Raw genomic sequence first — 24,608 nt, 5'->3', positions numbered from 1 at the left:
CCCTGAATTTATCAAGTAGTAGTTGACGGAAATCACACTGTCGCTCGCGATCCTTCTCAGGAGGTCCCAAGCTGCCTTGTTTGGGCTACGCCTTTTGAATAGAAACTGGTGTTTGAGTACAAAGATGTTGCATACATAATGACACTGGTCTGTGAGGAAAGCAGAGAAAACCAATTGCACAGCTGGCAGGAAAAGGGTTTTAGCAGAGGATGGTTTCGATCCATCGACCTCTGGGTTATGGGCCCAGCATGCTTCCGCTGCGCCACTCTGCTGTAAATCACCCCAGATGGGACTTGAACCCACAATCCCTGGCTTAGGAGGCCAGTGCCTTATCCATTAGGCCACTGGGGCTTCACAGGACCTTGTTTTATCAGTTTCGTCCACATACGTGGACTTCCACAACAAAGCAACATCATGGGAAGCATAATGGGTGCTTTCAAATGACATAACAATGCCCTCTCAGGGCAGTGTGGTAGTAACAGAAACCATGGAGGAGCTCACTTTGGTCAACCATCCTACTCCAATACAGTGTGTCCCAGCTGTGGGCAAAGCCATCCACCCTGAATTTATCAAGTAGTAGTTGATGGAAATCACACTGTCGTTCAAGATCCTTCTCAGGAGGTCCCAACTTGTCTTGTTTGGGCTATGCCTTTTGATTTGTAAATTCTGTTTGAGTACACAGCTGTTGCATACAGAATGACACTGGTCTGTGAGGAAAGCAGAGAAAACCAATTGCACAGGTGGCAGGAAAATGGTTTTAGCAGAGGATGGTTTCGATCCATCGACCTCTGGGATATGGGCCCAGCATGCTTCTGCTGCGCCACTCTGCTGTAAACCACCCTAGATGGGACTGGAACCCACAATCCCTGCTTTCAAATGACATAACAATGCCCTCTCAGGGCAGTGTGGTAGTAACAGAAACCATGGAGGAGCTCACTTTGGTCAACCATCCTACTCCAATACAGTATGTCCCAGCTGTGGGTAAAGCCCTCCACCCTGAATTTATCAAGTAGTAGTTGACGGAAATCACACTGTCGCTCGCGATCCTTCTCAGGAGGTCCCAAGCTGCCTTGTTTGGGCTACGCCTTTTGAATAGAAACTGGTGTTTGAGTACAAAGATGTTGCATACATAATGACACTGGTCTGTGAGGAAAGCAGAGAAAACCAATTGCACAGCTGGCAGGAAAAGGGTTTTAGCAGAGGATGGTTTCGATCCATCGACCTCTGGGTTATGGGCCCAGCACGCTTCCGCTGCGCCACTCTGCTGTAAATCACCCTAGATGGGACTTGAACCCACAATCCCTGGCTTAGGAGGCCAGTGCCTTATCCATTAGGCCACTGGGGCTTCACAGGACCTTGTTTTATCAGTTTCGTCCACATACGTGGACTTCCACAACAAAGCAACATCATGGGAAGCATAATGGGTGCTTTCAAATGACATAACAATGCCCTCTCACGGCAGTGTGGTAGTAACAGAAACCATGGAGGAGCTCACTTTGGTCAACCATCCTACTCCAATACAGTGTGTCCCAGCTGTGGGCAAAGCCATCCACCCTGAATTTATCAAGTTGTAGTTGATGGAAATCACACTGTCGTTCAAGATCCTTCTCAGGAGGTCCCAACTTGTCTTGTTTGGGCTATGCCTTTTGATTTGTAAATTCTGTTTGAGTACACAGCTGTTGCATACAGAATGACACTGGTCTGTGAGGAAAGCAGAGAAAACCAATTGCACAGCTGGCAGGAAAACTGTTTTAGCAGAGGATGGTTTCGATCCATCGACCTCTGGGTTATGGGCCAGCATGCTTCTGCTGCGCCACTCTGCTGTAAACCACCCTAGATGGGACTGGAACCCACAATCCCTGTCTTAGGAGATCAGTGCCTTATCCATTAAGCCACTGGGGCTGCACAGGACTTTGTTTTATCAGTTCCGTCCACATACGGGGACTTCCACAACAAAGCAACAACATGGGAAGCATAATGGGTGCTCCCAAATGACATAACAATGCCCTCTCAGGCCAGTGTGGTAGTAACAGAAACCACAGCTCACTTTGGTCAACCATCCTACTCCAATACAGTATGTCCCAGCTGTGGGTAAAGCCCTCCACCCTGAATTTATCAAGTAGTAGTTGACGGAAATCACACTGTCACTCAAGATCCTTCTCAGGAGGTCCCAAATTGTCTTGTTTGGGCTATGCCTTTTGATTTGTAAATTCTGTTTGAGTACACAGCTGTTGCATACAGAATGACACTGGTCTGTGAGGAAAGCAGAGAAAGTCAATTGCACAGGTGGCAGGAAAGCTGTGTTAGCAGAGGATGGTTTTGATCCATTGACCTCTGGGTTATGGGCCCAGCACGCTTCCGCTGTGCCACTCTGCTGTAAAGAACCTGATATGGGACTGGAACCCACAATCCCTGCTTTCAAATGACATAACAATGCCCTCTCAGGGCAGTGTGGTAGTAACAGAAACCATGGAGGAGCTCACTTTGGTCAACCATCCTACTCCAATACAGTATGTCCCAGCTGTGGGTAAAGCCCTCCACCCTGAATTTATCAAGTAGTAGTTGACAGAAATCACACTGTCGCTCGTGATCCTTCTCAGGAGGTCCCAAGCTGCCTTGTTTGGGCTATGCCTTTTGATTTGTAAATTCTGTTTGAGTACACAGCTGTTGCATACAGAATGACACTGGTCTGTGAGGAAAGCAGAGAAAGTCAATTGCACAGGTGGCAGGAAAGCTGTGTTAGCAGAGGATGGTTTCGATCCATTGACCTCTGGGTTATGGGCCCAGCACGCTTCCACTGCGCCACTCTGCCGTAAAGAACCTGATATGGGACTGGAACCCACAATCGCTGCTTTCAAATGACATAACAATGCCCTCTCAGGGCAGTGTGGTAGTAACAGAAACCATGGAGGAGCTCACTTTTCTCAACCATCCTACTCCAATACAGTATGTCCCAGCTTTGGGCAAAGCCATCTACCCTGATTTTATCAAAAAGTAGTTGACGGAAATCACACTGTCGCTCGCGATCCTTCTCAGGAGGTCCCAAGCTGCCTTGTTTGGGCTACGCCTTTTGAATAGAAACTGGTGTTTGAGTACAAAGATGTTGCATACATAATGGCACTGGTCTGTGAGGAAAGCAGAGAAAACCAATTGCACAGCTGGCAGGAAAATGGTTTTAGCAGAGGATGGTTTTGATCCATCGACCTCTGGATTATGGGCCCAGCACGCTTCCGCTGCGCCACTCTGCTGTAAATCACCCCAGATGGGACTTGAACCCACAATCCCTGGCTTAGGAGGCCAGTGCCTTATCCAGTAGGCCACTGGGGCTTCACAGGACCTTGTTTTATCAGTTTCGTCCACATACGTGGACTTCCACAACAAAGCAACATCATGGGAAGCATAATGGGTGCTTTCAAATGACATAACAATGCCCTCTCAGGCCAGTGTGGTAGTAACAGAAACCACAGCTCACTTTGGTCAACCATCCTACTCCAATACAGTGTGTCCCAGCTGTGGGCAAAGCCATCCACCCTGAATTTATCAAGTAGTAGTTGACGGAAATCACACTGTCGTTCAAGATCCTTCTCAGGAGGTCCCAACTTGTCTTGTTTGGGCTATGCCTTTTGATTTGTAAATTCTGTTTGAGTACACAGCTGTTGCATACAGAATGACACTGGTCTGTGAGGAAAGCAGAGAAAAAGAGTTGCACAGCTGGCAGGAAAACTGTTTTAGCAGAGGATGGTTTTGATCCATTGACTTCTGGGTTATGGGCCAGCATGCTTCTGCTGCACCACTCTGCTGTAAACCACCCTAGATGGGACTGGAACCCACAATCCCTGTCTTAGGAGGTCAGTGCCTTATCCATTAAGCCACTGGGGCTGCACAGGACTTTGTTTTATCAGTTCCGTCCACATACGGGGACTTCAACAACAAAGCAACAACATGGGAAGCATAATGGGTGCTCTCAAATGACATAACAATGCCCTCTCAGGCCAGTGTGGTAGTAACAGAAACCACAGCTCACTTTGGTCAACCATCCTACTCCAATACAGTATGTCCCAGCTGTGGGTAAAGCCCTCCACCCTAAATTTATCACACTGTCACTCAAGATCCTTCTCAGGAGGTCCCAAATTGTCTTGTTTGGGCTATGCCTTTTGATTTGTAAATTCTGTTTGAGTACACAGCTGTTGCATACAGAATGACACTGGTCTGTGAGGAAAGCAGAGAAAGTCAATTGCACAGGTGGCAGGAAAGCTGTGTTAGCAGAGGATGGTTTTGATCCATTGACCTCTGGGTTATGGGCCCAGCACGCTTCCGCTGCGCCACTCTGCTGTAAAGAACCTGATATGGGACTGGAACCCACAATCCCTGCTTTCAAATGACATAACAATGCCCTCTCAGGGCAGTGTGGTAGTAACAGAAACCATGGAGGAGCTCACTTTGGTCAACCATCCTACTCCAATACAGTATGTCCAGCTGTGGGTAAAGCCCTCCACCCTGAATTTATCAAGTAGTAGTTGACGGAAATCACACTGTCGTTCAAGATCCTTCTCAGGAGGTCCCAAGCTGCCTTGTTTGGGCTACGCCTTTTGAATAGAAACTGCTGTTTGAGTACAAAGATGTTGCATACATAATGACACTGGTCTGTGAGGAAAGCAGAGAAAACCAATTGCACAGCTGGCAGGAAAATGGTTTTAGCAGAGGATGGTTTCGATCCATCGACCTCTGGGTTATGGGCCCAGCACGCTTCCGCTGCGCCACTCTGCTGTAAATCACCCCAGATGGGACTTGAACCCACAATCCCTGGCTTAGGAGGCCAGTGCCTTATCCATTAGGCCACTGGGGCTTCACAGGACCTTGTTTTATCAGTTTCGTCCACATACGTGGACTTCCACAACAAAGCAACATCATGGGAAGCATAATGGGTGCTTTCAAATGACATAACAATGCCCTCTCAGGCCAGTGTGGTAGTAACAGAAACCACAGCTCACTTTGGTCAACCATCCTACTCCAATACAGTGTGTCCCAGCTGTGGGCAAAGCCATCCACCCTGAATTTATCAAGTAGTAGTTGATGGAAATCACACTGTCGCTCAAGATCCTTCTCAGGAGGTCCCAACTTGTCTTGTTTGGGCTATGCCTTTTGATTTGTAAATTCTGTTTGAGTACACAGCTGTTGCATACAGAATGACACTGGTCTGTGAGGAAAGCAGAGAAAAAGAGTTGCACAGCTGGCAGGAAAACTGTTTTAGCAGAGGATGGTTTTGATCCATTGACTTCTGGGTTATGGGCCAGCATGCTTCTGCTGCGCCACTCTGCTGTAAACCACCCTAGATGGGACTGGAACCCACAATCCCTGTCTTAGGAGGTCAGTGCCTTATCCATTAAGCCACTGGGGCTGCACAGGACTTTATTTTATCAGTTCCGTCCACATACGTGGACTTCCACAACAAAGCAACATCATGGGAAGCATAATGGGTGCTTTCAAATGACATAACAATGCCCTCTCAGGGCAGTGTGGTAGTAACAGAAACCATGGAGGAGCTCACTTTGGTCAACCATCCTACTCCAATACAGTGTGTCCCAGCTGTGGGCAAAGCCATCCACCCTGAATTTATCAAGTAGTAGTTGATGGAAATCACACTGTCGTTCAAGATCCTTCTCAGGAGGTCCCAACTTGTCTTGTTTGGGCTATGCCTTTTGATTTGTAAATTCTGTTTGAGTACACAGCTGTTGCATACAGAATGACACTGGTCTGTGAGGAAAGCAGAGAAAACCAATTGCACAGCTGGCAGGAAAATGGTTTTAGCAGAGGATGGTTTCGATCCATCGACCTCTGGGATATGGGCCCAGCATGCTTCTGCTGCGCCACTCTGCTGTAAACCACCCTAGATGGGACTGGAACCCACAATCCCTGCTTTCAAATGACATAACAATGCCCTCTCAGGGCAGTGTGGTAGTAACAGAAACCATGGAGGAGCTCACTTTGGTCAACCATCCTACTCCAATACAGTATGTCCCAGCTGTGGGCAAAGCCCTCCACCCTGAATTTATCAAGTAGTAGTTGACGGAAATCACACTGTCGCTCGCGATCCTTCTCAGGAGGTCCCAAGCTGCCTTGTTTGGGCTACGCCTTTTGAATAGAAACTGGTGTTTGAGTACAAAGATGTTGCATACATAATGACACTGGTCTGTGAGGAAAGCAGAGAAAACCAATTGCACAGCTGGCAGGAAAAGGGTTTTAGCAGAGGATGGTTTCGATCCATCGACCTCTGGGTTATGGGCCCAGCACGCTTCCGCTGTGCCACTCTGCTGTAAATCACCCCAGATGGGACTTGAACCCACAATCCCTGGCTTAGGAGGCCAGTGCCTTATCCATTAGGCCACTGGGGCTTCACAGGACCTTGTTTTATCAGTTTCGTCCACATACGTGGACTTCCACAACAAAGCAACATCATGGGAAGCATAATGGGTGCTTTCAAATGACATAACAATGCCCTCTCAGGGCAGTGTGGTAGTAACAGAAACCATGGAGGAGCTCACTTTGGTCAACCATCCTACTCCAATACAGTGTGTCCCAGCTGTGGGCAAAGCCATCCACCCTGAATTTATCAAGTAGTAGTTGACGGAAATCACACTGTCACTCAAGATCCTTCTCAGGAGGTCCCAAATTGTCTTGTTTGGGCTATGCCTTTTGATTTGTAAATTCTGTTTGAGTACACAGCTGTTGCATACAGAATGACACTGGTCTGTGAGGAAAGCAGAGAAAGTCAATTGCACAGGTGGCAGGAAAGCTGTGTTAGCAGAGGATGGTTTTGATCCATTGACCTCTGGGTTATGGGCCCAGCACGCTTCCGCTGTGCCACTCTGCTGTAAAGAACCTGATATGGGACTGGAACCCACAATCCCTGCTTTCAAATGACATAACAATGCCCTCTCAGGGCAGTGTGGTAGTAACAGAAACCATGGAGGAGCTCACTTTGGTCAACCATCCTACTCCAATACAGTATGTCCCAGCTGTGGGTAAAGCCCTCCACCCTGAATTTATCACACTGTCACTCAAGATCCTTCTCAGGAGGTCCCAAATTGTCTTGTTTGGGCTATGCCTTTTGATTTGTAAATTCTGTTTGAGTACACAGCTGTTGCATACAGAATGACACTGGTCTGTGAGGAAAGCAGAGAAAGTCAATTGCACAGGTGGCAGGAAAGCTGTGTTAGCAGAGGATGGTTTTGATCCATTGACCTCTGGGTTATGGGCCCAGCACGCTTCCGCTGCGCCACTTTGCTGTAAAGAACCTGATATGGGACTGGAACCCACAATCCCTGCTTTCAAATGACATAACAATGCCCTCTCAGGGCAGTGTGGTAGTAACAGAAACCATGGAGGAGCTCACTTTGGTCAACCATCCTACTCCAATACAGTATGTCCAGCTGTGGGTAAAGCCCTCCACCCTGAATTTATCAAGTAGTAGTTGACGGAAATCACACTGTCGTTCGCGATCCTTCTCAGGAGGTCCCAAGCTGCCTTGTTTGGGCTACGCCTTTTGAATAGAAACTGCTGTTTGAGTACAAAGATGTTGCATACATAATGACACTGGTCTGTGAGGAAAGCAGAGAAAACCAATTGCACAGCTGGCAGGAAAATGGTTTTAGTAGAGGATGGTTTCGATCCATCGACCTCTGGGTTATGGGCCCAGCACGCTTCCGCTGCGCCACTCTGCTGTAAATCACCCCAGATGGGACTTGAACCCACAATCCCTGGCTTAGGAGGCCAGTGTCTTATCCATTAGGCCACTGGGGCTTCACAGGACTTTGTTTTATCAGTTTCGTCCACATACGTGGACTTCCACAACAAAGCAACATCATGGGAAGCATAATGGGTGCTTTCAAATGACATAACAATGCCCTCTCAGGCCAGTGTGGTAGTAACAGAAACCACAGCTCACTTTGGTCAACCATCCTACTCCAATACAGTGTGTCCCAGCTGTGGGCATAGCCATCCACCCTGAATTTATCAAGTAGTAGTTGATGGAAATCACACTGTCGTTCAAGATCCTTCTCAGGAGGTCCCAACTTGTCTTGTTTGGGCTATGCCTTTTGATTTGTAAATTCTGTTTGAGTACACAGCTGTTGCATACAGAATGACACTGGTCTGTGAGGAAAGCAGAGAAAACCAATTGCACAGCTGGCAGGAAAACTGTTTTAGCAGAGGATGGTTTCGATCCATCGACCTCTGGGTTATGGGCCCAGCATGCTTCTGCTGCGCCACTCTGCTGTAAACCACCCTAGATGGGACTGGAACCCACAATCCCTGTCTTAGGAGGTCAGTGCCTTATCCATTCAGCCACTGGGGTTGCACAGGACTTTGTTTTATCAGTTCCGTCCACATACGGGGACTTCCACAACAAAGCAACAACATGGGAAGCATAATGGGTGCTCTCAAATGACATAACAATGCCCTCTCAGGCCAGTGTGGTAGCAACAGAAACCACAGCTCACTTTGGTCAACCATCCTACTCCAATACAGTGTGTCCCAGCTGTGGGCAAAGCCATCCACCCTGAATTTATCAAGTAGTAGTTGATGGAAATCACACTGTCGCTCAAGATCCTTCTCAGGAGGTCCCAACTTGTCTTGTTTGGGCTATGCCTTTTGATTTGTAAATTCTGTTTGAGTACACAGCTGTTGCATACAGAATGACACTGGTCTGTGAGGAAAGCAGAGAAAAAGAGTTGCACAGCTGGCAGGAAAACTGTTTTAGCAGAGGATGGTTTTGATCCATTGACTTCTGGGTTATGGGCCAGCATGCTTCTGCTGCGCCACTCTGCTGTAAACCACCCTAGATCGGACTGGAACCCACAATCCCTGTCTTAGGAGGTCAGTGCCTTATCCATTAAGCCACTGGGGCTGCACAGGACTTTGTTTTATCAGTTCCGTCCACATACGGGGACTTCCACAACAAAGCAACAACATGGGAAGCATAATGGGTGCTCTCAAATGACATAACAATGCCCTCTCAGGCCAGTGTGGTAGTAACAGAAACCACAGCTCACTTTGGTCAACCATCCTACTCCAATACAGTATGTCCCAGCTGTGGGTAAAGCCCTCCACCCTGAATTTATCACACTGTCACTCAAGATCCTTCTCAGGAGGTCCCAAATTGTCTTGTTTGGGCTATGCCTTTTGATTTGTAAATTCTGTTTGAGTACACAGCTGTTGCATACAGAATGACACTGGTCTGTGAGGAAAGCAGAGAAAGTCAATTGCACAGGTGGCAGGAAAGCTGTGTTAGCAGAGGATGGTTTTGATCCATTGACCTCTGAGTTATGGGCCCAGCACGCTTCCGCTGCGCCACTCTGCTGTAAAGAACCTGATATGGGACTGGAACCCACAATCCCTGCTTTCAAATGACATAACAATGCCCTCTCAGGGCAGTGTGGTAGTAACAGAAACCATGGAGGAGCTCACTTTGGTCAACCATCCTACTCCAATACAGTATGTCCCAGCTGTGGGTAAAGCCCTCCACCCTGAATTTATCAAGTAGTAGTTGACGGAAATCACACTGTCGCTCGCGATCCTTCTCAGGAGGTCCCAAGCTGCCTTGTTTGGGCTACGCCTTTTGAATAGAAACTGGTGTTTGAGTACAAAGATGTTGCATACATAATGACACTGGTCTGTGAGGAAAGCAGAGAAAACCAATTGCACAGCTGGCAGGAAAAGGGTTTTAGCAGAGGATGGTTTCGATCCATCGACCTCTGGGTTATGGGCCCAGCACGCTTCCGCTGCGCCACTCTGCTGTAAATCACCCCAGATGGGACTTGAACCCACAATCCCTGGCTTAGGAGGCCAGTGCCTTATCCATTAGGCCACTGGGGCTTCACAGGACCTTGTTTTATCAGTTTCGTCCACATACGTGGACTTCCACAACAAAGCAACATCATGGGAAGCATAATGGGTGCTTTCAAATGACATAACAATGCCCTCTCAGGGCAGTGTGGTAGTAACAGAAACCATGGAGGAGCTCACTTTGGTCAACCATCCTACTCCAATACAGTGTGTCCCAGCTGTGGGCAAAGCCATCCACCCTGAATTTATCAAGTAGTAGTTGATGGAAATCACACTGTCGTTCAAGATCCTTCTCAGGAGGTCCCAACTTGTCTTGTTTGGGCTATGCCTTTTGATTTGTAAATTCTGTTTGAGTACACAGCTGTTGCATACAGAATGACACTGGTCTGTGAGGAAAGCAGAGAAAACCAATTGCACAGCTGGCAGGAAAATGGTTTTAGCAGAGGATGGTTTCGATCCATCGACCTCTGGGTTATGGGCCCAGCATGCTTCTGCTGCGCCACTCTGCTGTAAACCACCCTAGATGGGACTGGAACCCACAATCCCTGTCTTAGGAGATCAGTGCCTTATCCATTAAGCCACTGGGGCTGCACAGGACTTTGTTTTATCAGTTCCGTCCACATACGGGGACTTCCACAACAAAGCAACAACATGGGAAGCATAATGGGTGCTCTCAAATGACATAACAATGCCCTCTCAGGCCAGTGTGGTAGTAACAGAAACCACAGCTCACTTTGGTCAACCATCCTACTCCAATACAGTATGTCCCAGCTGTGGGTAAAGCCCTCCACCCTGAATTTATCAAGTAGTAGTTGACGGAAATCACACTGTCACTCAAGATCCTTCTCAGGAGGTCCCAAATTGTCTTGTTTGGGCTATGCCTTTTGATTTGTAAATTCTGTTTGAGTACACAGCTGTTGCATACAGAATGACACTGCCCTGTGAGGAAAGCAGAGAAAGTCAATTGCACAGGTGGCAGGAAAGCTGTGTTAGCAGAGGATGGTTTTGATCCATTGACCTCTGGGTTATGGGCCCAGCACGCTTCCGCTGTGCCACTCTGCTGTAAAGAACCTGATATGGGACTGGAACCCACAATCCCTGCTTTCAAATGACATAACAATGCCCTCTCAGGGCAGTGTGGTAGTAACAGAAACCATGGAGGAGCTCACTTTGGTCAACCATCCTACTCCAATACAGTATGTCCCAGCTGTGGGTAAAGCCCTCCACCCTGAATTTATCAAGTAGTAGTTGACGGAAATCACACTGTCGCTCGCGATCCTTCTCAGGAGGTCCCAAGCTGCCTTGTTTGGGCTTTGCCTTTTGATTTGTAAATTCTGTTTGAGTACACAGCTGTTGCATACAGAATGACACTGGTCTGTGAGGAAAGCAGAGAAAGTCAATTGCACATGTGGCAGGAAAGCTGTGTTAGCAGAGGATGGTTTCGATCCATTGACCTCTGGGTTATGGGCCCAGCACGCTTCCACTGCGCCACTCTGCTGTAAAGAACCTGATATGGGACTGGAACCCACAATCCCTGCTTTCAAATGACATAACAATGCCCTCTCAGGGCAGTGTGGTAGTAACAGAAACCATGGAGGAGCTCACTTTTCTCAACCATCCTACTCCAATACAGTATGTCCCAGCTTTGGGCAAAGCCATCTACCCTGAATTTATCAAAAAGTAGTTGACGGAAATCACACTGTCGCTCGCGATCCTTCTCAGGAGGTCCCAAGCTGCCTTGTTTGGGCTACGCCTTTTGAATAGAAACTGCTGTTTGAGTACAAAGATGTTGCATACATAATGACACTGGTCTGTGAGGAAAGCAGAGAAAACCAATTGCACAGCTGGCAGGAAAATGGTTTTAGCAGAGGATGGTTTCGATCCATCGACCTCTGGATTATGGGCCCAGCACGCTTCCGCTGCGCCACTCTGCTGTAAATCACCCTAGATGGGACTTGAACCCACAATCCCTGGCTTAGGAGGCCAGTGCCTTATCCAGTAGGCCACTGGGGCTGCACAGGACTTTGTTTTATCAGTTCCGTCCACATACGGGGACTTCCACAACAAAGCAACAACATGGGAAGCATAATGGGTGCTCTCAAATGACATAACAATGCCCTCTCAGGCCAGTGTGGTAGTAACAGAAACCACAGCTCACTTTGGTCAACCATCCTACTCCAATACAGTATGTCCCAGCTGTGGGTAAAGCCCTCCACCCTGAATTTATCAAGTAGTAGTTGACGGAAATCACACTGTCACTCAAGATCCTTCTCAGGAGGTCCCAAATTGTCTTGTTTGGGCTATGCCTTTTGATTTGTAAATTCTGTTTGAGTACACAGCTGTTGCATACAGAATGACACTGCCCTGTGAGGAAAGCAGAGAAAGTCAATTGCACAGGTGGCAGGAAAGCTGTGTTAGCAGAGGATGGTTTTGATCCATTGACCTCTGGGTTATGGGCCCAGCACGCTTCCGCTGTGCCACTCTGCTGTAAAGAACCTGATATGGGACTGGAACCCACAATCCCTGCTTTCAAATGACATAACAATGCCCTCTCAGGGCAGTGTGGTAGTAACAGAAACCATGGAGGAGCTCACTTTGGTCAACCATCCTACTCCAATACAGTATGTCCCAGCTGTGGGTAAAGCCCTCCACCCTGAATTTATCAAGTAGTAGTTGACGGAAATCACACTGTCGCTCGCGATCCTTCTCAGGAGGTCCCAAGCTGCCTTGTTTGGGCTTTGCCTTTTGATTTGTAAATTCTGTTTGAGTACACAGCTGTTGCATACAGAATGACACTGGTCTGTGAGGAAAGCAGAGAAAGTCAATTGCACATGTGGCAGGAAAGCTGTGTTAGCAGAGGATGGTTTCGATCCATTGACCTCTGGGTTATGGGCCCAGCACGCTTCCACTGCGCCACTCTGCTGTAAAGAACCTGATATGGGACTGGAACCCACAATCCCTGCTTTCAAATGACATAACAATGCCCTCTCAGGGCAGTGTGGTAGTAACAGAAACCATGGAGGAGCTCACTTTTCTCAACCATCCTACTCCAATACAGTATGTCCCAGCTTTGGGCAAAGCCATCTACCCTGAATTTATCAAAAAGTAGTTGACGGAAATCACACTGTCGCTCGCGATCCTTCTCAGGAGGTCCCAAGCTGCCTTGTTTGGGCTACGCCTTTTGAATAGAAACTGCTGTTTGAGTACAAAGATGTTGCATACATAATGACACTGGTCTGTGAGGAAAGCAGAGAAAACCAATTGCACAGCTGGCAGGAAAATGGTTTTAGCAGAGGATGGTTTCGATCCATCGACCTCTGGATTATGGGCCCAGCACGCTTCCGCCGCGCCACTCTGCTGTAAATCACCCTAGATGGGACTTGAACCCACAATCCCTGGCTTAGGAGGCCAGTGCCTTATCCAGTAGGCCACTGGGGCTTCACAGGACCTTGTTTTATCAGTTTCGTCCACATACGTGGACTTCCACAACAAAGCAACATCATGGGAAGCATAATGGGTGCTTTCAAATGACATAACAATGCCCTCTCAGGCCAGTGTGGTAGTAACAGAAACCACAGCTCACTTTGGTCAACCATCCTACTCCAATACAGTATGTCCCAGCTGTGGGTAAAGCCCTCCACCCTGAATTTATCAAGTAGTAGTTGACGGAAATCACACTGTCACTCAAGATCCTTCTCAGGAGGTCCCAAATTGTTTTGTTTGGGCTATGCCTTTTGATTTGTAAATTCTGTTTGAGTACACAGCTGTTGCATACAGAATGACACTGGTCTGTGAGGAAAGCAGAGAAAAAGAGTTGCACAGCTGGCAGGAAAACTGTTTTAGCAGAGGATGGTTTTGATCCATTGACTTCTGGGTTATGGGCCAGCATGCTTCTGCTGCGCCACTCTGCTGTAAACCACCCTAGATGGGACTGGAATCCACAATCCCTGTCTTAGGAGGTCAGTGCCTTATCCATTAAGCCACTGGGGCTGCACAGGACTTTGTTTTATCAGTTCCGTCCACATACGGGGACTTCCACAACAAAGCAACAACATGGGAAGCATAATGGGTGCTCTCAAATGACATAACAATGCCCTCTCAGGCCAGTGTGGTAGTAACTGAAACCACAGCTCACTTTGGTCAACCATCCTACTCCAATACAGTATGTCCCAGCTGTGGGTAAAGCCCTCCACCCTGAATTTATCACACTGTCACTCAAGATCCTTCTCAGGAGGTCCCAAATTGTATTGTTTGGGCTATGCCTTTTGATTTGTAAATTCTGTTTGAGTACACAGCTGTTGCATACAGAATGACACTGGTCTGTGAGGAAAGCAGAGAAAGTCAATTGCACAGGTGGCAGGAAAGCTGTGTTAGCAGAGGATGGTTTTGATCCATTGACCTCTGGGTTATGGGCCCAGCACGCTTCCGCTGCGCCACTCTGCTGTAAAGAACCTGATATGGGACTGGAACCCACAATCCCTGCTTTCAAATGACATAACAATGCCCTCTCAGGGCAGTGTGGTAGTAACAGAAACCATGGAGGAGCTCACTTTGGTCAACCATCCTACTCCAATACAGTATGTCCCAGCTGTGGGTAAAGCCCTCCACCCTGAATTTATCAAGTAGTAGTTGACGGAAATCACACTGTCGCTCGCGATCCTTCTCAGGAGGTCCCAAGCTGCCTTGTTTGGGCTACGCCTTTTGAATAGAAACTGGTGTTTGAGTACAAAGATGTTGCATACATAATGACACTGGTCTGTGAGGAAAGCAGAGAAAACCAATTGCACAGCTGGCAGGAAAAGGGTTTTAGCAGAGGATGGTTTCGATCCATCGACCTCTGGGTTATGGGCCCAGCACGCTTCCGCTGCGCCACTCTGCTGTAAATCACCCCAGATGGGACTTGAACCCACAATCCCTGGCTTAGGAGGCCAGTGCCTTATCCATTAGGCCACTGGGGCTTCACAGGACCTTGTTTTATCAGTTTCGTCCACATACGTGGACTTCCACAACAAAGCAACATCATGGGAAGCATAATGGGTGCTTTCAAATGACATAACAATGCCCTCTCAGGGCAGTGTGGTAGTAACAGAAACCATGGAGGAGCTCACTTTGGTCAACCATCCTACTCCAATACAGTGTGTCCCAGCTGTGGGCAAAGCCATCCACCCTGAATTTATCAAGTAGTAGTTGATGGAAATCACACTGTCGTTCAAGATCCTTCTCAGGAGGTCCCAACTTGTCTTGTTTGGGCTATGCCTTTTGATTTGTAAATTCTGTTTGAGTACACAGCTGTTGCATACAGAATGACACTGGTCTGTGAGGAAAGCAGAGAAAACCAATTGCACAGCTGGCAGGAAAATGGTTTTAGCAGAGGATGGTTTCGATCCATCGACCTCTGGGTTATGGGCCAGCATGCTTCTGCTGCGCCACTCTGCTGTAAACCACCCTAGATGGGACTGGAACCCACAATCCCTGTCTTAGGAGGTCAGTGCCTTATCCATTAAGCCACTGGGGCTGCACAGGACTTTGTTTTATCAGTTCCGTCCACATACGGGGACTTCCACAACAAAGCAACAACATGGGAAGCATAATGGGTGCTCTCAAATGACATAACAATGCCCTCTCAGGCCAGTGTGGTAGTAACAGAAACCACAGCTCACTTTGGTCAACCATCCTACTCCAATACAGTATGTCCCAGCTGTGGGTAAAGCCCTCCACCCTGAATTTATCAAGTAGTAGTTGACGGAAATCACACTGTCACTCAAGATCCTTCTCAGGAGGTCCCAAATTGTCTTGTTTGGGCTATGCCTTTTGATTTGTAAATTCTGTTTGAGTACACAGCTGTTGCATACAGAATGACACTGGTCTGTGAGGAAAGCAGAGAAAGTCAATTGCACAGGTGGCAGGAAAGCTGTGTTAGCAGAGGATGGTTTTGATCCATTGACCTCTGGGTTATGGGCCCAGCACGCTTCCGCTGCGCCACTCTGCTGTAAAAAACCTGATATGGGACTGGAACCCACAATCCCTGCTTTCAAATGACATAACAATGCCCTCTCAGGGCAGTGTGGTAGTAACAGAAACCATGGAGGAGCTCACTTTGGTCAACCATCCTACTCCAATACAGTATGTCCCAGCTGTGGGTAAAGCCCTCCACCCTGAATTTATCAAGTAGTAGTTGACAGAAATCACACTGTCGCTCGTGATCCTTCTCAGGAGGTCCCAAGCTGCCTTGTTTGGGCTATGCCTTTTGATTTGTAAATTCTGTTTGAGTACACAGCTGTTGCATACAGAATGACACTGGTCTGTGAGGAAAGCAGAGAAAGTCAATTGCACAGGTGGCAGGAAAGCTGTGTTAGCAGAGGATGGTTTCGATCCATTGACCTCTGGGTTATGGGCCCAGCACGCTTCCACTGCGCCACTCTGCCGTAAAGAACCTGATATGGGACTGGAACCCACAATCGCTGCTTTCAAATGACATAACAATGCCCTCTCAGGGCAGTGTGGTAGTAACAGAAACCATGGAGGAGCTCACTTTTCTCAACCATCCTACTCCAATACAGTATGTCCCAGCTTTGGGCAAAGCCATCTACCCTGATTTTATCAAAAAGTAGTTGACGGAAATCACACTGTCGCTCGCGATCCTTCTCAGGAGGTCCCAAGCTGCCTTGTTTGGGCTACGCCTTTTGAATAGAAACTGGTGTTTGAGTACAAAGATGTTGCATACATAATGGCACTGGTCTGTGAGGAAAGCAGAGAAAACCAATTGCACAGCTGGCAGGAAAATGGTTTTAGCAGAGGATGGTTTTGATCCATCGACCTCTGGATTATGGGCCCAGCATGCTTCCGCTGCGCCACTCTGCTGTAAATCACCCTAGATGGGACTTGAACCCACAATCCCTGGCTTAGGAGGCCAGTGCCTTATCCATTAGGCCACTGGGGCTTCACAGGACCTTGTTTTATCAGTTTCGTCCACATACGTGGACTTCCACAACAAAGCAACATCATGGGAAGCATAATGGGTGCTTTCAAATGACATAACAATGCCCTCTCACGGCAGTGTGGTAGTAACAGAAACCATGGAGGAGCTCACTTTGGTCAACCATCCTACTCCAATACAGTGTGTCCCAGCTGTGGGCAAAGCCATCCACCCTGAATTTATCAAGTAGTAGTTGATGGAAATCACACTGTCGTTCAAGATCCTTCTCAGGAGGTCCCAACTTGTCTTGTTTGGGCTATGCCTTTTGATTTGTAAATTCTGTTTGAGTACACAGCTGTTGCATACAGAATGACACTGGTCTGTGAGGAAAGCAGAGAAAACCAATTGCACAGCTGGCAGGAAAATGGTTTTAGCAGAGGATGGTTTCGATCCATCGACCTCTGGGTTATGGGCCCAGCATGCTTCTGCTGCGCCACTCTGCTGTAAACCACCCTAGATGGGACTGGAACCCACAATCCCTGTCTTAGGAGATCAGTGCCTTATCCATTAAGCCACTGGGGCTGCACAGGACTTTGTTTTATCAGTTCCGTCCACATACGGGGACTTCCACAACAAAGCAACAACATGGGAAGCATAATGGGTGCTCTCAAATGACATAACAATGCCCTCTCAGGCCAGTGTGGTAGTAACAGAAACCACAGCTCACTTTGGTCAACCATCCTACTCCAATACAGTATGTCCCAGCTGTGGGTAAAGCCCTCCACCCTGAATTTATCAAGTAGTAGTTGACGGAAATCACACTGTCACTCAAGATCCTTCTCAGGAGGTCCCAAATTGTCTTGTTTGGGCTATGCCTTTTGATTTGTAAATTCTGTTTGAGTACACAGCTGTTGCATACAGAATGACACTGCCCTGTGAGGAAAGCAGAGAAAGTCAATTGCACAGGTGGCAGGAAAGCTGTGTTAGCAGAGGATGGTTTTGATCCATTGACCTCTGGGTTATGGGCCCAGCACGCTTCCGCTGTGCCACTCTGCTGTAAAGAACCTGATATGGGACTGGAACCCACAATCCCTGCTTTCAAATGACATAACAATGCCCTCTCAGGGCAGTGTGGTAGTAACAGAAACCATGGAGGAGCTCACTTTGGTCAACCATCCTACTCCAATACAGTATGTCCCAGCTGTGGGTAAAGCCCTCCACCCTGAATTTATCACACTGTCACTCAAGATCCTTCTCAGGAGGTCCCAAATTGTCTTGTTTGGGCTATGCCTTTTGATTTGTAAATTCTGTTTGAGTACACAGCTGTTGCATACAGAATGACACTGGTCTGTGAGGAAAGCAGAGAAAGTCAATTGCACAGGTGGCAGGAAAGCTGTGTTAGCAGAGGATGGTTTTGATCCATTGACCTCTGGGTTATGGGCCCAGCACGCTTCCGCTGCGCCACTCTGCTGTAAAGAACCTGATATGGGACTGGAACCCACAATCCCTGCTTTCAAATGACATAACAATGCCCTCTCAGGGCAGTGTGGTAGTAACAGAAACCATGGAGGAGCTCACTTTGGTCAACCATCCTACTCCAATACAGTATGTCCAGCTGTGGGTAAAGCCCTCCACCCTGAATTTATCAAGTAGTAGTTGACGGAAATCACACTGTCGTTCGCGATCCTTCTCAGGAGGTCCCAAGCTGCCTTGTTTGGGCTACGCCTTTTGAATAGAAATTGGTGTTTGAGTACAAAGATGTTGCATACATAATGACACTGGTCTGTGAGGAAAGCAGAGAAAACCAATTGCACAGCTGGCAGGAAAATGGTTTTAGTAGAGGATGGTTTCGATCCATCGACCTCTGGGTTATGGGCCCAGCACGCTTCCGCTGCGCCACTCTGCTGTAAATCACCCCAGATGGGACTTGAACCCACAATCCCTGGCTTAGGAGGCCAGTGTCTTATCCATTAGGCCACTGGGGCTTCACAGGACTTTGTTTTATCAGTTTCGTCCACATACGTGGACTTCCACAACAAAGCAACATCATGGGAAGCATAATGGGTGCTTTCAAATGACATAACAATGCCCTCTCAGGGCAGTGTGGTAGTAACAGAAACCACAGCTCACTTTGGTCAACCATCCTACTCCAATACAGTGTGTCCCAGCTGTGGGCATAGCCATCCACCCTGAATTTATCAAGTAGTAGTTGATGGAAATCACACTGTCGTTCAAGATCCTTCTCAGGAGGTCCCAACTTGTCTTGTTTGGGCTATGCCTTTTGATTTGTAAATTCTGTTTGAGTACACAGCTGTTGCATACAGAATGACACTGGTCTGTGAGGAAAGCAGAGAAAACCAATTGCACAGCTGGCAGGAAAACTGTTTTAGCAGAGGATGGTTTCGATCAATCGACCTCTGGGTTATGGGCCCAGCATGCTTCTGCTGCGCCACTCTGCTGTAAACCACCCTAGATGGGACTGGAACCCACAATCCCTGCTTTCAAATGACATAACAATGCCCTCTCAGGGCAGTGTGGTAGTAACAGAAACCATGGAGGAGCTCACTTTGGTCAACCATCCTACTCCAATACAGTATGTCCCAGCTGTGGGCAAAGCCCTCCACCCTGAATTTATCAAGTAGTAGTTGACGGAAATCACACTGTCGCTCGCGATCCTTCTCAGGAGGTCCCAAGCTGCCTTGTTTGGGCTACGCCTTTTGAATAGAAACTGGTGTTTGAGTACAAAGATGTTGCATACATAATGACACTGGTCTGTGAGGAAAGCAGAGAAAACCAATTGCACAGCTGGCAGGAAAAGGGTTTTAGCAGAGGATGGTTTCGATCCATCGACCTCTGGGTTATGGGCCCAGCACGCTTCCGCTGTGCCACTCTGCTGTAAATCACCCCAGATGGGACTTGAACCCACAATCCCTGGCTTAGGAGGCCAGTGCCTTATCCATTAGGCCACTGGGGCTTCACAGGACCTTGTTTTATCAGTTTCGTCCACATACGTGGACTTCCACAACAAAGCAACATCATGGGAAGCATAATGGGTGCTTTCAAATGACATAACAATGCCCTCTCAGGGCAGTGTGGTAGTAACAGAAACCATGGAGGAGCTCACTTTGGTCAACCATCCTACTCCAATACAGTGTGTCCCAGCTGTGGGCAAAGCCATCCACCCTGAATTTATCAAGTAGTAGTTGACGGAAATCACACTGTCACTCAAGATCCTTCTCAGGAGGTCCCAAATTGTCTTGTTTGGGCTATGCCTTTTGATTTGTAAATTCTGTTTGAGTACACAGCTGTTGCATACAGAATGACACTGGTCTGTGAGGAAAGCAGAGAAAGTCAATTGCACAGGTGGCAGGAAAGCTGTGTTAGCAGAGGATGGTTTTGATCCATTGACCTCTGGGTTATGGGCCCAGCACGCTTCCGCTGTGCCACTCTGCTGTAAAGAACCTGATATGGGACTGGAACCCACAATCCCTGCTTTCAAATGACATAACAATGCCCTCTCAGGGCAGTGTGGTAGTAACAGAAACCATGGAGGAGCTCACTTTGGTCAACCATCCTACTCCAATACAGTATGTCCCAGCTGTGGGTAAAGCCCTCCACCCTGAATTTATCACACTGTCACTCAAGATCCTTCTCAGGAGGTCCCAAATTGTCTTGTTTGGGCTATGCCTTTTGATTTGTAAATTCTGTTTGAGTACACAGCTGTTGCATACAGAATGACACTGGTCTGTGAGGAAAGCAGAGAAAGTCAATTGCACAGGTGGCAGGAAAGCTGTGTTAGCAGAGGATGGTTTTGATCCATTGACCTCTGGGTTATGGGCCCAGCACGCTTCCGCTGCGCCACTCTGCTGTAAAGAACCTGATATGGGACTGGAACCCACAATCCCTGCTTTCAAATGACATAACAATGCCCTCTCAGGGCAGTGTGGTAGTAACAGAAACCATGGAGGAGCTCACTTTGGTCAACCATCCTACTCCAATACAGTATGTCCAGCTGTGGGTAAAGCCCTCCACCCTGAATTTATCAAGTAGTAGTTGACGGAAATCACACTGTCGTTCGCGATCCTTCTCAGGAGGTCCCAAGCTGCCTTGTTTGGGCTACGCCTTTTGAATAGAAATTGGTGTTTGAGTACAAAGATGTTGCATACATAATGACACTGGTCTGTGAGGAAAGCAGAGAAAACCAATTGCACAGCTGGCAGGAAAATGGTTTTAGTAGAGGATGGTTTCGATCCATCGACCTCTGGGTTATGGGCCCAGCACGCTTCCGCTGCGCCACTCTGCTGTAAATCACCCCAGATGGGACTTGAACCCACAATCCCTGGCTTAGGAGGCCAGTGTCTTATCCATTAGGCCACTGGGGCTTCACAGGACTTTGTTTTATCAGTTTCGTCCACATACGTGGACTTCCACAACAAAGCAACATCATGGGAAGCATAATGGGTGCTTTCAAATGACATAACAATGCCCTCTCAGGCCAGTGTGGTAGTAACAGAAACCACAGCTCACTTTGGTCAACCATCCTACTCCAATACAGTGTGTCCCAGCTGTGGGCATAGCCATCCACCCTGAATTTATCAAGTAGTAGTTGATGGAAATCACACTGTCGTTCAAGATCCTTCTCAGGAGGTCCCAACTTGTCTTGTTTGGGCTATGCCTTTTGATTTGTAAATTCTGTTTGAGTACACAGCTGTTGCATACAGAATGACACTGGTCTGTGAGGAAAGCAGAGAAAACCAATTGCACAGCTGGCAGGAAAACTGTTTTAGCAGAGGATGGTTTCGATCAATCGACCTCTGGGTTATGGGCCCAGCATGCTTCTGCTGCGCCACTCTGCTGTAAACCACCCTAGATGGGACTGGAACCCACAATCCCTGTCTTAGGAGGTCAGTGCCTTATCCATTCAGCCACTGGGGTTGCACAGGACTTTGTTTTATCAGTTCCGTCCACATACGGGGACTTCCACAACAAAGCAACAACATGGGAAGCATAATGGGTGCTCTCAAATGACATAACAATGCCCTCTCAGGCCAGTGTGGTAGTAACAGAAACCACAGCTCACTTTGGTCAACCATCCTACTCCAATACAGTATGTCCCAGCTGTGGGTAAAGCCCTCCACCCTGAATTTATCAAGTAGTAGTTGACGGAAATCACACTGTCACTCAAGATCCTTCTCAGGAGGTCCCAAATTGTCTTGTTTGGGCTATGCCTTTTGATTTGTAAATTCTGTTTGAGTACACAGCTGTTGCATACAGAATGACACTGGTCTGTGAGGAAAGCAGAGAAAGTCAATTGCACAGGTGGCAGGAAAGCTGTGTTAGCAGAGGATGGTTTTGATCCATTGACCTCTGAGTTATGGGCCCAGCACGCTTCCGCTGCGCCACTCTGCTGTAAAGAACCTGATATGGGACTGGAACCCACAATCCCTGCTTTCAAATGACATAACAATGCCCTCTCAGGGCAGTGTGGTAGTAACAGAAACCATGGAGGAGCTCACTTTGGTCAACCATCCTACTCCAATACAGTATGTCCCAGCTGTGGGTAAAGCCCTCCACCCTGAATTTATCAAGTAGTAGTTGACGGAAATCACACTGTCGCTCGCGATCCTTCTCAGGAGGTCCCAAGCTGCCTTGTTTGGGCTACGCCTTTTGAATAGAAACTGGTGTTTGAGTACAAAGATGTTGCATACATAATGACACTGGTCTGTGAGGAAAGCAGAGAAAACCAATTGCACATGTGGCAGGAAAGCTGTGTTAGCAGAGGATGGTTTCGATCCATTGACCTCTGGGTTATGGGCCCAGCACGCTTCCACTGCGCCACTCTGCTGTAAAGAACCTGATATGGGACTGGAACCCACAATCCCTGCTTTCAAATGACATAACAATGCCCTCTCAGGGCAGTGTGGTAGTAACAGAAACCATGGAGGAGCTCACTTTTCTCAACCATCCTACTCCAATACAGTATGTCCCAGCTTTGGGCAAAGCCATCTACCCTGAATTTATCAAAAAGTAGTTGACGGAAATCACACTGTCGCTCGCGATCCTTCTCAGGAGGTCCCAAGCTGCCTTGTTTGGGCTACGCCTTTTGAATAGAAACTGCTGTTTGAGTACAAAGATGTTGCATACATAATGACACTGGTCTGTGAGGAAAGCAGAGAAAACCAATTGCACAGCTGGCAGGAAAATGGTTTTAGCAGAGGATGGTTTCGATCCATCGACCTCTGGATTATGGGCCCAGCACGCTTCCGCTGCGCCACTCTGCTGTAAATCACCCTAGATGGGACTTGAACCCACAATCCCTGGCTTAGGAGGCCAGTGCCTTATCCAGTAGGCCACTGGGGCTTCACAGGACCTTGTTTTATCAGTTTCGTCCACATACGTGGACTTCCACAACAAAGCAACATCATGGGAAGCATAATGGGTGCTTTCAAATGACATAACAATGCCCTCTCAGGCCAGTGTGCTAGTAACAGAAACCACAGCTCACTTTGGTCAACCATCCTACTCCAATACAGTATGTCCCAGCTGTGGGTAAAGCCCTCCACCCTGAATTTATCAAGTAGTAGTTGACGGAAATCACACTGTCACTCAAGATCCTTCTCAGGAGGTCCCAAATTGTTTTGTTTGGGCTATGCCTTTTGATTTGTAAATTCTGTTTGAGTACACAGCTGTTGCATACAGAATGACACTGGTCTGTGAGGAAAGCAGAGAAAACCAATTGCACAGCTGGCAGGAAAACTGTTTTAGCAGAGGATGGTTTTGATCCATTGACCTCTGGGTTATGGGCCCAGCATGCTTCTGCTGCGCCACTCTGCTGTAAACCACCCTAGATGGGACTGGAACCCACAATCCCTGTCTTAGGAGGTCAGTGCCTTATCCATTCAGCCACTGGGGCTGCACAGGACTTTGTTTTATCAGTTCCGTCCACATACGGGGACTTCCACAACAAAGCAACAACATGGGAAGCATAATGGGTGCTTTCAAATGACATAACAATGCCCTCTCAGGCCAGTGTGGTAGTAACAGAAACCACAGCTCACTTTGGTCAACCATCCTACTCCAATACAGTGTGTCCCAGCTGTGGGCATAGCCATCCACCCTGAATTTATCAAGTAGTAGTTGATGGAAATCACACTGTCGTTCAAGATCCTTCTCAGGAGGTCCCAACTTGTCTTGTTTGGGCTATGCCTTTTGATTTGTAAATTCTGTTTGAGTACACAGCTGTTGCATACAGAATGACACTGGTCTGTGAGGAAAGCAGAGAAAACCAATTGCACAGCTGGCAGGAAAACTGTTTTAGCAGAGGATGGTTTCGATCAATCGACCTCTGGGTTATGGGCCCAGCATGCTTCTGCTGCGCCACTCTGCTGTAAACCACCCTAGATGGGACTGGAACCCACAATCCCTGTCTTAGGAGGTCAGTGCCTTATCCATTAAGCCACTGGGGTTGCACAGGACTTTGTTTTATCAGTTCCGTCCACATACGGGGACTTCCACAACAAAGCAACAACATGGGAAGCATAATGGGTGCTCTCAAATGACATAACAATGCCCTCTCAGGCCAGTGTGGTAGTAACAGAAACCACAGCTCACTTTGGTCAACCATCCTACTCCAATACAGTATGTCCCAGCTGTGGGTAAAGCCCTCCACCCTGAATTTATCAAGTAGTAGTTGACGGAAATCACACTGTCACTCAAGATCCTTCTCAGGAGGTCCCAAATTGTCTTGTTTGGGCTATGCCTTTTGATTTGTAAATTCTGTTTGAGTACACAGCTGTTGCATACAGAATGACACTGGTCTGTGAGGAAAGCAGAGAAAGTCAATTGCACA

The 24,608-nt window shown here is 47.8% G+C and overlaps 16 non-coding genes across 16 annotated transcripts; all 16 read right to left on the bottom strand.

The window, feature by feature from the left end:
* Positions 1-278: 278 nt before the first annotated feature.
* trnar-ccu (transfer RNA arginine (anticodon CCU)) lies at positions 279-351 on the bottom strand. Its single transcript has one exon. It is a non-coding gene; the product is annotated as a tRNA-Arg (tRNA).
* Positions 352-1,194: 843 nt separating this feature from the next.
* On the bottom strand, positions 1,195-1,266 carry trnam-cau (transfer RNA methionine (anticodon CAU)). The gene has a single exon. It is a non-coding gene; the product is annotated as a tRNA-Met (tRNA).
* A 6-nt stretch (positions 1,267-1,272) lies between these two features.
* On the bottom strand, positions 1,273-1,345 carry trnar-ccu (transfer RNA arginine (anticodon CCU)). Its single transcript has one exon. It is a non-coding gene; the product is annotated as a tRNA-Arg (tRNA).
* Positions 1,346-3,254: 1,909 nt separating this feature from the next.
* On the bottom strand, positions 3,255-3,327 carry trnar-ccu (transfer RNA arginine (anticodon CCU)). The gene has a single exon. It is a non-coding gene; the product is annotated as a tRNA-Arg (tRNA).
* A 1,368-nt stretch (positions 3,328-4,695) lies between these two features.
* On the bottom strand, positions 4,696-4,767 carry trnam-cau (transfer RNA methionine (anticodon CAU)). Its single transcript has one exon. It is a non-coding gene; the product is annotated as a tRNA-Met (tRNA).
* A 6-nt stretch (positions 4,768-4,773) lies between these two features.
* Positions 4,774-4,846, bottom strand: trnar-ccu (transfer RNA arginine (anticodon CCU)). The gene has a single exon. It is a non-coding gene; the product is annotated as a tRNA-Arg (tRNA).
* A 1,473-nt stretch (positions 4,847-6,319) lies between these two features.
* trnar-ccu (transfer RNA arginine (anticodon CCU)) lies at positions 6,320-6,392 on the bottom strand. Its single transcript has one exon. It is a non-coding gene; the product is annotated as a tRNA-Arg (tRNA).
* Positions 6,393-7,727: 1,335 nt separating this feature from the next.
* Positions 7,728-7,800, bottom strand: trnar-ccu (transfer RNA arginine (anticodon CCU)). Its single transcript has one exon. It is a non-coding gene; the product is annotated as a tRNA-Arg (tRNA).
* A 1,922-nt stretch (positions 7,801-9,722) lies between these two features.
* On the bottom strand, positions 9,723-9,794 carry trnam-cau (transfer RNA methionine (anticodon CAU)). The gene has a single exon. It is a non-coding gene; the product is annotated as a tRNA-Met (tRNA).
* Positions 9,795-9,800: 6 nt separating this feature from the next.
* On the bottom strand, positions 9,801-9,873 carry trnar-ccu (transfer RNA arginine (anticodon CCU)). The gene has a single exon. It is a non-coding gene; the product is annotated as a tRNA-Arg (tRNA).
* Positions 9,874-14,650: 4,777 nt separating this feature from the next.
* Positions 14,651-14,722, bottom strand: trnam-cau (transfer RNA methionine (anticodon CAU)). The gene has a single exon. It is a non-coding gene; the product is annotated as a tRNA-Met (tRNA).
* Positions 14,723-14,728: 6 nt separating this feature from the next.
* trnar-ccu (transfer RNA arginine (anticodon CCU)) lies at positions 14,729-14,801 on the bottom strand. Its single transcript has one exon. It is a non-coding gene; the product is annotated as a tRNA-Arg (tRNA).
* A 1,909-nt stretch (positions 14,802-16,710) lies between these two features.
* Positions 16,711-16,783, bottom strand: trnar-ccu (transfer RNA arginine (anticodon CCU)). Its single transcript has one exon. It is a non-coding gene; the product is annotated as a tRNA-Arg (tRNA).
* A 1,888-nt stretch (positions 16,784-18,671) lies between these two features.
* Positions 18,672-18,744, bottom strand: trnar-ccu (transfer RNA arginine (anticodon CCU)). The gene has a single exon. It is a non-coding gene; the product is annotated as a tRNA-Arg (tRNA).
* Positions 18,745-19,660: 916 nt separating this feature from the next.
* Positions 19,661-19,733, bottom strand: trnar-ccu (transfer RNA arginine (anticodon CCU)). Its single transcript has one exon. It is a non-coding gene; the product is annotated as a tRNA-Arg (tRNA).
* Positions 19,734-21,068: 1,335 nt separating this feature from the next.
* On the bottom strand, positions 21,069-21,141 carry trnar-ccu (transfer RNA arginine (anticodon CCU)). The gene has a single exon. It is a non-coding gene; the product is annotated as a tRNA-Arg (tRNA).
* Between the last annotated feature and the right edge of the window lie 3,467 nt (positions 21,142-24,608).

The sequence above is a fragment of the Labrus bergylta genome, chromosome 12 (genome assembly GCF_963930695.1).
Source record: "Labrus bergylta chromosome 12, fLabBer1.1, whole genome shotgun sequence".
NCBI classification, from domain to species: domain Eukaryota; kingdom Metazoa; phylum Chordata; class Actinopteri; order Labriformes; family Labridae; genus Labrus; species Labrus bergylta.
This window is presented reverse-complemented; position numbering and strand designations above follow the sequence as displayed.